The following is a 12,463-nucleotide window of genomic DNA, read 5'->3' on the forward strand; positions in this document are numbered from 1 at the left end:
GCAAGAGTAGACAGAAAGGAAAAAACCTTAGGTAACACTGCAGATGTGACAGAGAAAGATTTGGAGTTCAAATAGAGCTTCAAAGAAGCTGAGAATTGCAAGGGATTAATGTGTCTCATGTTTGATTCTTCTTGTGTTCAGAAGAACAGGAGGTTTTGCATGTTTTTAATTAAATAAGATTGCACATGAGAAACAACCAGCTCCCTCACCAACATAACAGAAACAACCTGTAAGATCCAGAGATTTTGACTAATTGCCCATGTCAAATGGAGAGAGAGGATAACACAGCTATAAGTTTAAGTTTTAATAACTGCATATAATAGTAAGACTGACATCTCTGAATGTCCTTGGGATCACAATTTCTTTTGGCAATAAAACATTCAGAATGGTTATGGTAAGCATTATGAATGTTTATTAACATTATGGTGCATCCTGGTTCCACAACCTGCGTGATGTGTGTAATGGTGCTACATGCATTATTCATTTTATGCAAGACCAAAATAATTCCTCACTTCAGTCTTACAGATTCATAATTTAAGACGAAGAGACAGTCTCTCTCTTGCAACAGAGACGTTTATTTTGCTCTTATTCAGGTTCATATGAGTCTTGAGCAGACACAAAGCAGAGAATGTGGCCTAACAAAATCAATCAACATGAAAAATAGTTAACAGCATTTCTGAGCACCCTGATAATATCAGAATAAAAAGCAACACCGCAGTCCCTTTTTCTCATGCAAAATATCATGTGTTAAACACAACAGAGGGAAAATAACATCATATAAACTAGCAGGTTGATAAATTCAGAGTAGGAGCACAAAGCAATGTGTGTAGGATTTCCTGTTGTTGTTCCTTTGTCTCCTACAGCTCTAAATTTGGAAACGAAATAGCTTAAACTATTTTGTGAGTGGAGAGAACTTAAACAAGCAGCACTAGTAAAGGATGAAATTTCAGCCTGGTACCTGTGACTGCCTGAACACCAAGGTTAATAAAGGAATTGTTGACAGATCTCTGCATACAATATGCTATGATGCCATTGGAAATGTCACGTTCACCCAGCACTGTCTCAATAGCCCCCATCTCTTGGCCAACTGAACTGTCCTGTCTGAATTTATATCTTTAAAAAATAAAATCAAAAAAAACAAAACAAATTTATTTCAAATGGGGGGAAAGAAGTTGGTGAGGAGGGGGGAAGAAGGAAAAAACAGGAGGAAAAAAATATTGTATCAGACCAAAACAATTCATTTGGAAAACCACAGCAATAATAAGAGGATTAGTGGCAGATAGCAGACATTGAAAGAAAAACCTGAGAAACTGAACATGAACATAGTGAACCTGACCATAGATAGCATTCACATGTAGGGCCTAGTGATCCAAGATCAAGGACTTTCCTGAGCCAGATGATGTAAAATAGACCAGGATATTTTGTAGAAATCCCAAAACTGTGAAATTGTCTAACTCATTTTTAAATCCCTTCACACTTTTGACCTAACAATTTCCGTTATTAATATCTTATAGAATCTCACTCACAACAATTTTGTAAGATATTTAACTATCCGTTAATTTATCCGGTGATATTAAGTATACGTGATGTGGGAATTGACAACCCACATATCCAACAGAATAACACTTTTGAGCAGTCAAAGGAATTCTTAGTGCAGATTTGATAAAGCCATATACGTCTTTGCCTATAGCTGGGCAATCTTAATCCCCACAGTTTGGCAAACTGAGGTTTGCACTACTCAGTAATTGACACAGTTGTTGTTTTCAGGAGGTGCAAGTCAGATGCCAGTTTAAAATCTCTGTGAACAAACACACCTGAAAGCACACTGTAATGCATGCCGTTTATACGTTCCCCTCCAGACTTCTGAAATTTACTTTCAGTCTGACAGGTGTTTTGATGTATAAATCATGCCCATAAATTATGTCTGAAACCGCTTTGGTGTCTGACAACAAGCAGAGAGTAAGGATGACATTTATCTAGAAAACGATGAAAAATGACACAAAAGAAGACCTTGTCTGTCCTTGAGTGAAGCACAGGCACACTCAGAGAGATGATTGCCCTGCATGAGGCAAAGTGAAAATATCTGCCCTGGCTTGACCAAGGCAGAAGAGTTCTGTGTCCAGCTGAGTCCATCACCAATTCTTGCTATGTCACAAGGCTTGCTGTTGACAAGTCTCTTCCTGTCCCATTTCTAAACGATGCCTTTAAACATTCTATTATTTTGTTTCCATTAAACAGAGTTCACAGCTTATATCTATTCACAAAAGATTGCCATCATGCTCATTAAATATCAAGCCTAAACCAGAGAAGAAATTGTGAATCCTTTGCACTGTAACAGCCAGAATACATCTGCCCCATACTTTTATTTTATTTCACGGTTTAGTCAATGTTTCAGTTTTTGGAGCACAGCAGTGGCATTTTTCCAAGTCCAAATCCAATTAGTCTTTTCGTTATATGACTGCAATGCAGAGTATAAAAAAAAATTTATTGGTTTTGGTGCCAGTTATTTAATCTGAGTGTAAGTAAAATTGCTTATTTGATCATTTATCTAAGAATGAACGCTGTGTCACAGTTTTACTGATCACACAATTTGATTTTATTTTCTTTTGTTATTAGAGACTCCAAACGGCGGAACAAAAAAGTATATTTACTACTTCCAGTTAAAACTGAAGAACCGAATTTCCCACCTGAGTTAACAAACCACCCACAGCAAGCAGTAAGCTTGTGTGTACGCTGGTATCAAGACTGTAGTGGAATAAAAGCATGTTCTTAAATAGAAAGGTATTAAAACTTTGTCAGCAGGAACACAATCAAGTAAGTACTGTGGTGTCTGAAAGAAAAAAAGCCAAGTTCGAGAACTGCAGAGGAAATTTTAGCAGAGAATGATGGCAGAGTTGTCGTCTCAATACAGCACTTCTGATCATCATGCAAAAATAGTCCAGATTCTGATGCTGGGTTTTAATACATGTGAGGTGACTGACACTACCTGAGAAAACATTTTATCTGCATGTGTTTATTTTCTTTCAACTCATGAGTCAAGAAATTTTATCTTATTTTCTCCTGAAATTCATTTTCTTGCACAGGAGGTCTGCTTTCACTATTAAGACCAAACATTTCCCCAGCTCTTCAAGACAAGGAAAAAGTGCAATCTGCCGTTTTGAACAAAATTATTGTGCACATTATAAGTTAATTCAGCTTGGACCTGTGGCAGCATTATACAGTCTTTGCAGCTTTATCTCTAAGTAACACAGGCAAATTGCCCATACTTTTATGGAAGCTGAGTGTTGTGTTTGAGATTTTTGAAATGAGAAGCGAAACACTGTTATAGAAAAATGTAACTGCAGCGGTATATATTTTCAGTTTAATAATATTTCGCCCACTTTAAAAAAAAATTTAAAAGAAAAGATATCTTTCTAAGGGACATTGCCTCTCTTGTGAGCTGTACTCCATAACATGCTTGCAAAGAAATCAGGACCCACGATCTGCCCATCCAGCCCCACAAGCAACAAAATTCTTCTTGCTCCAGCATCATCTGTGCTGTTGGAGAATAGTTTGTCACATATGCTCTGTAAGTGTGAAGTCATTCAAATGAAATGAAAGACAGTCTGGTGTAGCTCATTCATTAATTTTCACAGCAGTTGGTGCCCTGTTGGCATTTCAAATTAACGTAAGGAAAAGTTCAAGAGATTTAACTTCATTTCAAATCATGTCTACTATGATTTTCAAGATATGTTACAAATAGATTAAATTGCATTAGTAAAAGCTAATTGCAGAGCAAAAGAGAAGAATATTAAATGCTAAATACCAAACTAATTTCAAAGTAACATAATTTTACCAGCTGTACCATCCCCTATGTGAAAGATTGCACTGGAGGAGCTGTAGCAGTGACTGCGTGTCACTGAGCAAGGCTGAAGTCCCTAAAGGTACTGGTTGCAAGTGTTAAATGACAAATTGAAAAGAAAGGATTTCTTTCCTGTTCATTTCACAGCTCCAGGCCCTTCCAACCTTCTCTGCAATTGGATCCAGGGTCTAAATAAACTTCCACAAGCCTGCAGTTCGTACATGTATAATAAACTCTTCAGGGCTACTGAAAAACTGAAGAGCTTTAAGAACATGCAGAGCTCTTATGATGGGTCTGGAGTTTCCTGAGAAGTGCCTCTGGCCATTCATTTTCAAAATTCCCAGTAACTTTTATGTATTAAACTATCCTGATCTCACCATGAAATAGGGAACTCACATTAAAAAAAAAAAAAAAAAAAAAAAGCAATCTCAACTGTAATTGCAGCTCCATATTCATTTATGCAGTGGTTGAGGTCACTGCCTTTCCTTGCGGTGTTACTTTAAGACACAGAAGTCTTGGGAAATATATGAATTCAAGAAAATTAGGCATTTGCTGATGGAGATCATTAAAAGACACTGGTTTTTTTTCAGAATAATGAAGTACCCAATGCATTTTACACCTTGCTTTCATCCCTGGCTTGTAGGGAATTTCTGCATGAAGACACTGCACCTTCTAATGAAAAACTTGATAATCCAAAAAAAGAAACAAAGGGTGATAACACTGGGGAAACTTGAAAATTGTAGTCAGGCATTATCTAATTACAAATCAGGGAGCTATTTAATGAAGTTGGATCAGAACTGATGAGAGGACTGAGATGCAATCACCTAATTTAGATATTAGCAGTGCAGATGGCTGCATTTAAGCATTTCCTTTCTAAATAATGGAGAAGAATAAGTTTCTTCTATGGCACGGATTATTTTCCCCTGTGAAAGCGCCAGAAGTGCTTATTTTTCTTATTACCTATTTATTTTCCCATAGTCCAGATGAACACACCCAAAGTCAGGTAGGTTGCATCCTATTCCCTGGTACATGGATGCTACTGAGAATTTAAAATGAGACATTGGCACCCTCAAGAAAATGCACAAAAGGTGGGAGGAAAGAAGAAAATTCATCAAATTTACAAACAGAATTTACCTGAGGGCAAGACCTAAGTTTTGGTGACAAAGCATCAGTCAGGTCTGTATGTGTGTCGACAAATGGACAAATTCTCACAGGAATAATGCATTTCATAGAAAATTTTCTGATCTTATTTTTCTCTAAACAAGCATGACTTCATGCTGAACCAGCAGCAAGAGCTGTAGAGTTTCTGTGATCAGGTGAGTTCAAAGCTGAGTTAGATGGAGAAGCAATAAATAACCGGTGGTACTTCACAAATGCTTCATGCCACAGGAGTGAGAGAAAACATCTGTAAGGAAGCCATTTTATGCTTGTTATATTCAAAGCGTGGGAGGAACACTCTGAGTACATTTCTGAGCTTAGTAGACACAGAAGTAGACACACTGCTCTGGTTTGTTTTCAAAGTAGATGCTGCATAAAGAGAATCATTATAATAGCTCAGCACTTGCTAAGACTACAGACCCAAGAAATGAAGCAATAAGTTGTTTTTTTTTTTAAAAAAAAAAAGTAGAAGAGAGATATGAAAGAGAAGGAAAAATACTCAAGTTATACTTTGGTTGCATTAAAACATTTATGTCTGCCCATAATAAGCACTGGCCACAAGGTTGCCTTAAATTAGTCTAAACTACATAAGCTGCTCCTCCCTTTATATAGCATAATAAAAATACGGTATAATATAATAATCTAGTAAAGTGATTATATAATATAAGATAGAGCTTCCACTTCAGCCATCTGCATGTGCTCACTTCCTCAGTGTGACATGGAGATGGGTCCCATCACAAGGCAAACATTTATTTCTCCCTTGTGACATAAAACCCTTGGAGGAATCAGTCTGCAGACCACTGTCTTTTCCTAGTTACAGGTTTCAGAGTAACAGAATACAGAACAGAAGGGCCAAAAGACAGGGAGCAGAAAGTGAGAGTGCTGATCATGGATTCCTGCATTCAAAGCCAGCAGAGCAAGTCTAAGTTCCTAGAATGGCTCAGAAGCATAAAAGCTTGGAGGTGATCAGTTATGGGGTCAACTTCAGAGGGTACAGTAACAAGGTATGCTGTGTCTATACCAGACCTAAGGTTCAGCCCTTGCGTGGCACACATTTTAACTGCTGAAGTTATTTGTTCTTCAGCCCTGGGTAAAAAACCTCTTCCCTTCTAGATCAGTGGTATCAGACTGATGGAGCAAGCTTTACTTGAAACTTTCTGTACTTATAGAGGAATAGCTTAAAGGCAGTTCCTTTCCCCTACCTTCCTCTTGAGTCCTTAAAGATGCTTTTAGATTAATTCTCTCTACTTCCTCACCATGCACATTTATCAAGGGGCACTGTCTCATCCGCAGGTTCACCACTGCTCTTCTGACATTCACAAATTATCAAAGCACCAAAAAAACTTCCCAGAGAGACTCTGTTCAAAGTTTCTCCAAACTTGTAACTTGAGTGTTTCATAGCTATTTCAAAACAGGCAGTGATAAGCCCCAGTCGCTGTGCAAAAGGCAGTAATAATGAACAGTTTTTTTAAGGGTCTTTCCCTCTTTTGCCTCCTCTAGATCTTTGAACTCCATCTGTGGTTTGTTCAGAGGCAAGAGGGCTCTGAACAGGAGTTATTGTTTACCAGCAGTTTACTTGTACTTAACTACCCACATCCATAATGATTTTGCAACATATCTAATTACTTTGATTGAATGCAAACAGCCACAGCCACAAATTCTATTTGGGACACAGAGTCGTTGGGGTCACAGCCATCCTGCAAATTCAACAGAGCTTCTACAGCTGCCACTGGGGTGAACTTGTAATATGTATGGATGAACTTGAGCAATACCTTATGCTTGAACTCAGCAATACTATCACAATCCAAGCCCAAAATCTATAGCAAAATAATAAAACTAGGCAATGGAATGATGGGATGCTTTAAATACAAATCCAAAGAATTAATTTAGGCACATATAATGCAACCTGCTGTGTGAGGTTTCGACCACCTTTCAAATAAATGAGACAGACAAAGCAAAACGGGACTGTAACGAGACTCTCATTGTCTCAAGCTGTTATCTCATCAGTCTGCACAAGCCAAGAAAAGTCGTGCTAAATGAAAGACTGGGACTCAGGATCCTCAATTGCTATCTGACATTTCAGCATCGCAGTTAAAGGTCTGGTCCTTTGGAGAGGCCTCTGTATTTTCCAAATTAAGTGTCAAGAATGTTTTTCTGTTACTTTTAAGAAGGTTACAAAGTAATAAATAAAAAAGTGATGAAAATATCAGACTAAACATTTGAAAATGTAGTATCTAAATCAATGTGTGCATAATGTATTAAATTAATTACATATATAATGCTGAGAGACAAAGCACTGGTGTCAGTAACTTAGTCCCAGATCAGAAAAGGGACTTAGGAATTACCATATCCAGAGAGGAAGAGACAGTGATTCACATCTCACAGAAGATTTTCAAGAGCAATGGAGAACTCTTGGAAACTGACAAATTACCACAGGGATCAATAGTTTCTTTAATTGCAATTGTCTACAAACAAATCATGTATTTTGGCAACTGCTTTTCTGTCTACCAGTGAACATGATAAAAACAGTAGTAATAGCACAGTCTCAGGAAATGTTTTGGCATTTGGAGTATTTTCACAACTGCTACAGTTTAAAGAGCTTTTCATTAGAAGACAGTGAATTTGCTGATACCTAAATATTTCCTGGAAACATACTGAGTCCCGTATTTTGGGTAGTAAACTGGGGATGAGGATGGAATTTCTGGGAAAGTCACAACATCCTAAAAAAACAATTACTGTGCCAATTCTCTATGTATTGCAATGCTCACAACAATACCTGTAAGAACCTGGACACAGGATCTCACATGCCATTAATCAGAGTGTTTATGATGCAGACATCATACTCTGCACAACACACTGCTCAACAAGCACACTGCTACAATTTCATAGTAGACAAAGTCTCTGGGGAAACTGATCTTTTGTAATGTTCTGTGCAGGCCTGAAATCCGTTTTTTCCCCTGAGGGAATGCCCATCTCCCAAAACCAGAAGAAACGCAAATGGACTTTGCTTTGTTCTGTGAGATAAAAATAACATCTAAGGGTTGCAAATGCTTACACACGCACCCTTTAGGAACACTGGGCAAAAACTAAATCCTTTCCACAACTCCAGAAGGAAAAGAAAAATGAGAGTTTTTATTTTTCCCCCTCCCAAAGAAAGTTTTGGGTTTGGTTGGGTTTTTTTACCTCTGAACAGAATGTACGAGGATATACTGTACTGTTCCATCACACAATCCGTACAGTCATTGTATGCCCTGGTACTTCAAGAACATTATTAGCATTATTCTTAATTCTTTGTGTCCAGAAATAATTGTAGGAAAGCTCCCATAACAGGTTTTCAAAAATAGCACTTTTAAATCCATCTTTGTTACCGGTAAGAACATGGAATTAAATCAATTACTGCCAGACTTATTAGAAATGTTATGATTACCAGGCACATAACTGGTCCTGTTTGGAAGTTTCCATAAAACAGTTTGATAGTCTGAAAGATCACAGACCTTTAAATTTTAGTAAATTAAGTTAAAAGCCAAATGTAGGTTAGTTTGGAAAGAGAAGGATCATCTCTTAGATAGATAGAAGGAAGAAGGATATAATTTGAAATGTTTTTTTCTCAATTGCAAATGCAACTCTGAATCCTACTAATCAAAACATAAGCAGAACATTTATAACTAGAACTTTTCATAGAAGAGGCATAAAGCTTTTAAAAGAGACCGCTTTACCGACAGTGGAAATGTGGGTGGAGGTTTTTTTCCACATTCATTTTCCACATTTCATTCATAAGCAAACTTAGAGACACTTACAGACAGCTATCTGTAGATATGTATAGTTAGGATGACACAATTATTATGAAATGGAGGAATCATGACAGTAATAGAAAACAAAAAAGGATAAGTAAATCAAACAGGTCAGAAGAAACATAAAAGTCTGATTGCAATGCTGTAACATGGTAGCAGACCATTATATAAAAATTATATAAAGAGCGATGGTAAGATTTGTCTTCCAGTCCTAATGAAGATGAGCAGAGAGTTGGCACTGAGGATCCATGCAGGAGGAGCAGAGGCCTTCTGCAGCTTTGACAACAATTTACATCCGTAACAACAAACTACATTGCATAGAATGTATATTTAATATGATAAATAATGCTGCCACCTGACTTTCATCAGTAGCTTTCAATGTGTTTTTTTTTTTTTTTTTGGATTATCCTGGCTGTCTTACAGATGGTGAAACAGAAGCAGTGCAAAGTGAAATGATTTGCTGGAGATCATCTAGGAGACAGAAATCCCCTGAAACTCCAGACCATTGCTTTATACTTTCCGAGTGCTCAGCACAGCTGGTTGCAATGCAGTGTTGTTGTTCTAACCCAGCTAGACTCACTGCTCCTCATTAGTCCTCTGCATTACAGAAATCACTGCACCTGTTTACAAAATTATGGCTCCCTGTGACTCATACAATCTCTTTTAAATAACAAAGCGGGATATATAATGGTTCAGATTACTATTTTTGTCACTCCCTTTTCTTCCTCTTTTCCTGCAGAACAAACAGTGGGGATTTGACATAGCCCTGCTCGCATAATCTTGTCCTTTTTATTTTACCAAATTTCAAGAAACCATAGGCAGAAGAAAATGCATGCATTTTCTTCTCTGTTCCTTAGAAAAATATCTGAAAACCACTTCATTAGACAATCATAAGACTTACACAGAGAACAGAATTCAATTGTATCATATTTTCTCTTCATTACAGTGGCACTGAAAAGGTAATTAGAGGCAGTTTGCCATCAAAAAATGCCAAAGAACTATGTTTATCTCTTGTTTACCAGAGGAGTTTATAGACTCCTCACTTGGGGACAATCAGTTTGTCCTTTTTTATCACATTTCAAACATGCTTTTGACCTACAACAATTGTACACTCAAGGCAAGAAATTTTAAAAATGTTGATATAACTAAATTGTGGCACAGCAAAAACCAAAATGAGTCCCTGATTCAGGCAGGACAGCAACACACACGCAGGGAGCAGCCAAAAGAAACAGGGAGGCAAAGGACAGGAATGGGGATAAATTACCAAAACATGCTGTCCCAAGACGATGACCAAACAACTCTTACCATGTGAGATGGGCAGGCAGGAGCTGATTCTTGTACTACTTATGCCTATTTTCATCAACCCCGGAGCCTCACCTCCGTACCCCAGTGTTATCCCTGTCTTGTTCTCCCTTTCCATTCCATCTGCTTCCACACTTCAGCTCTCTTCTCTGCACAATTCATCCAGGATCTGCACACTACACACAAAAACACACACTCCCCTCACCGTAGCTCCTACCTATAGGATTTTCACCTCTCTCCCACTCCTCCAGTAGGGTCACAGCCCCTCAGTCTCTTCCAACACCTCCCAGATCTGCTGGGTCACACAATGGAAAGGGTGCAGCGCCCCTGGTTTAAGCGTACTGTTGACCCCGCAAGACTCTTTTTGAAATGAACACTAATTGTTACCTTCCTGGCTTGCTCTCAAGGCTTTAATTGGCTTCACTCATCTGTGCAACTATTAATTTGCTTAAGTTTGGAAGAATCATATTTTTGCAGAAGTCTGGCAAATGGATGATGTTTTCATCCTTGTGAGAAGCGGTATTTAAACTCCTTGTCTGCTATTGCTCATCACAGGAACATCTTCAAGCTACTGACTAGAAAAATGTACATCCTACTTCAGCTCTTAAATAAACCCCCCAGCAGTGCAATACCAGTTCCACTAAATTAAATGGAAAAGCTCAGAACTAGTTCAAGATAAGCAGGCAACATTCTGAAAGATTAATTTTATATTTTTCCAAGAGTAGCTAGAATCTTTTTCCACCTATTCTCTCATTCTGTGCAGTATGCAAGAAATTTTGCCATAATCATACAGATCAGCATAGCTTATATTTATTGCTTAATTATGAAAGAGTAATAATGGAAATGAAAAATGGCAATATAGATTTTCAGTCATATAACTCCAATGTTCCACTTTGCTAAAATGATGTAAAACACCTATTCTTATTAGCCAGGAATATGCTGAAACAGCATTTAGAGAAAGACAAAACCCACAGCCAGGCAGTAAGCAAATATGCATTGGACATATTTTACGGTTTCCAATTAGCTGTTCACCGCAAATAAGATATCAAAAATATACATTTATATCTCCATAACATTATATGATGCACAAGTATCTCAGATCAGCACTTGCTACATAGCATCAATCTCAGAGCAATATTTTGACATCTCCAAATAGAAGTACAACTTATGAATAGATTAAAATTATGCTTTGTTTGTTGTTAGATTTGCTATGCATCTTCATTTGTGGTAAAAAGATGCCATTCCCTGCCTTCACAGTTATACGAAGTATTTTTTACACAAGTCAAAAACCAAAGCATTTCTTGTCACTGTGTGAAATTGTAGCGCCTAAGATGCTGCAGTCATTTGGTAATCTAAGCATCAGACACTACTGTGTTTAAATTACAGCAAATGCTGGTATTTTGATACAGAAAACGACATACCAAAAAAAAATATCAAATTAAAACAGCAAATATTAAAGTAGCATTAAGGCTGGGAGTTTAATTAACTTCCCTGAAAGTCAGAATACTCAATACATTGGAGATCCTAAGATGGCTAAACATCTAAGGAGCAGAGAAAGGGAGACAGAGATAAAAGAGTAAAATCATCTAAATCAAAGTCACAGCATTCTGTGGCCACCAGCTTGGGAGAGGGGCTTGCTCAAAGCACGAACAAGCTGGAAGCAACTATCAGACATACACTGGCAACAAGGTTTCCACTGATTTAACACCAAACAGTAGATAAACAAGAGGTTTACTGATTCCTGCTACACTGGGGAGAAACAGCAGCGGGTCTGAGCAGGCTCAGGAAGGTCAGGAAGCAGCCCCTGGAAACCTGGAAATCACAGCATGAGGCAAAGCAACTGAAATTTTTAGAAAGAGCGAGTAAAATGGTTTTACAAATCTTTTTATTACTGTGGCCGTGATGGCAGGTGGTCTCCTTAGCAGTTGTCTCTCTGACACACCATCCCTTCGTTCACTTTGAGCCATCTGTGCTCCCTCAATGCCACGGTCTATACACCGGAAAATAACTGCAGAAAAATCCTCTCTCTGTTTCTGACATACTTTACTACAGAACTCATTCTCACTCAAAGGTGTTTCTGGAGGCCAGAGAACCTGCTACTTGCTGGATTTTAAGAGCAAATTTTCATGGAGGGTTGTGAATTTAGAGAGGAAAAGTAAAGTAGCAAAAAATTCCCAAATCATTCTGTTGAGCCAGAAAAGTGTTATGGAAAGGAGTCTTTATTTTATTGTAAGTACATGTTTCTCAAAAAATATTTGTAGACAAAGTCCTCCCCCATACCTCCCCTTTAAAGACTTACATTAACCCTCTGGCCTTGCCCAAGCCTTATTTTTCTCATATCTTCCTTCCCTTTCCTATATTTTAACTTCAG

Source organism: Calidris pugnax, unplaced genomic scaffold (genome assembly GCF_001431845.1).
Source record: "Calidris pugnax isolate Ruff unplaced genomic scaffold, ASM143184v1 scaffold21, whole genome shotgun sequence".
NCBI lineage: Eukaryota > Metazoa > Chordata > Aves > Charadriiformes > Scolopacidae > Calidris > Calidris pugnax.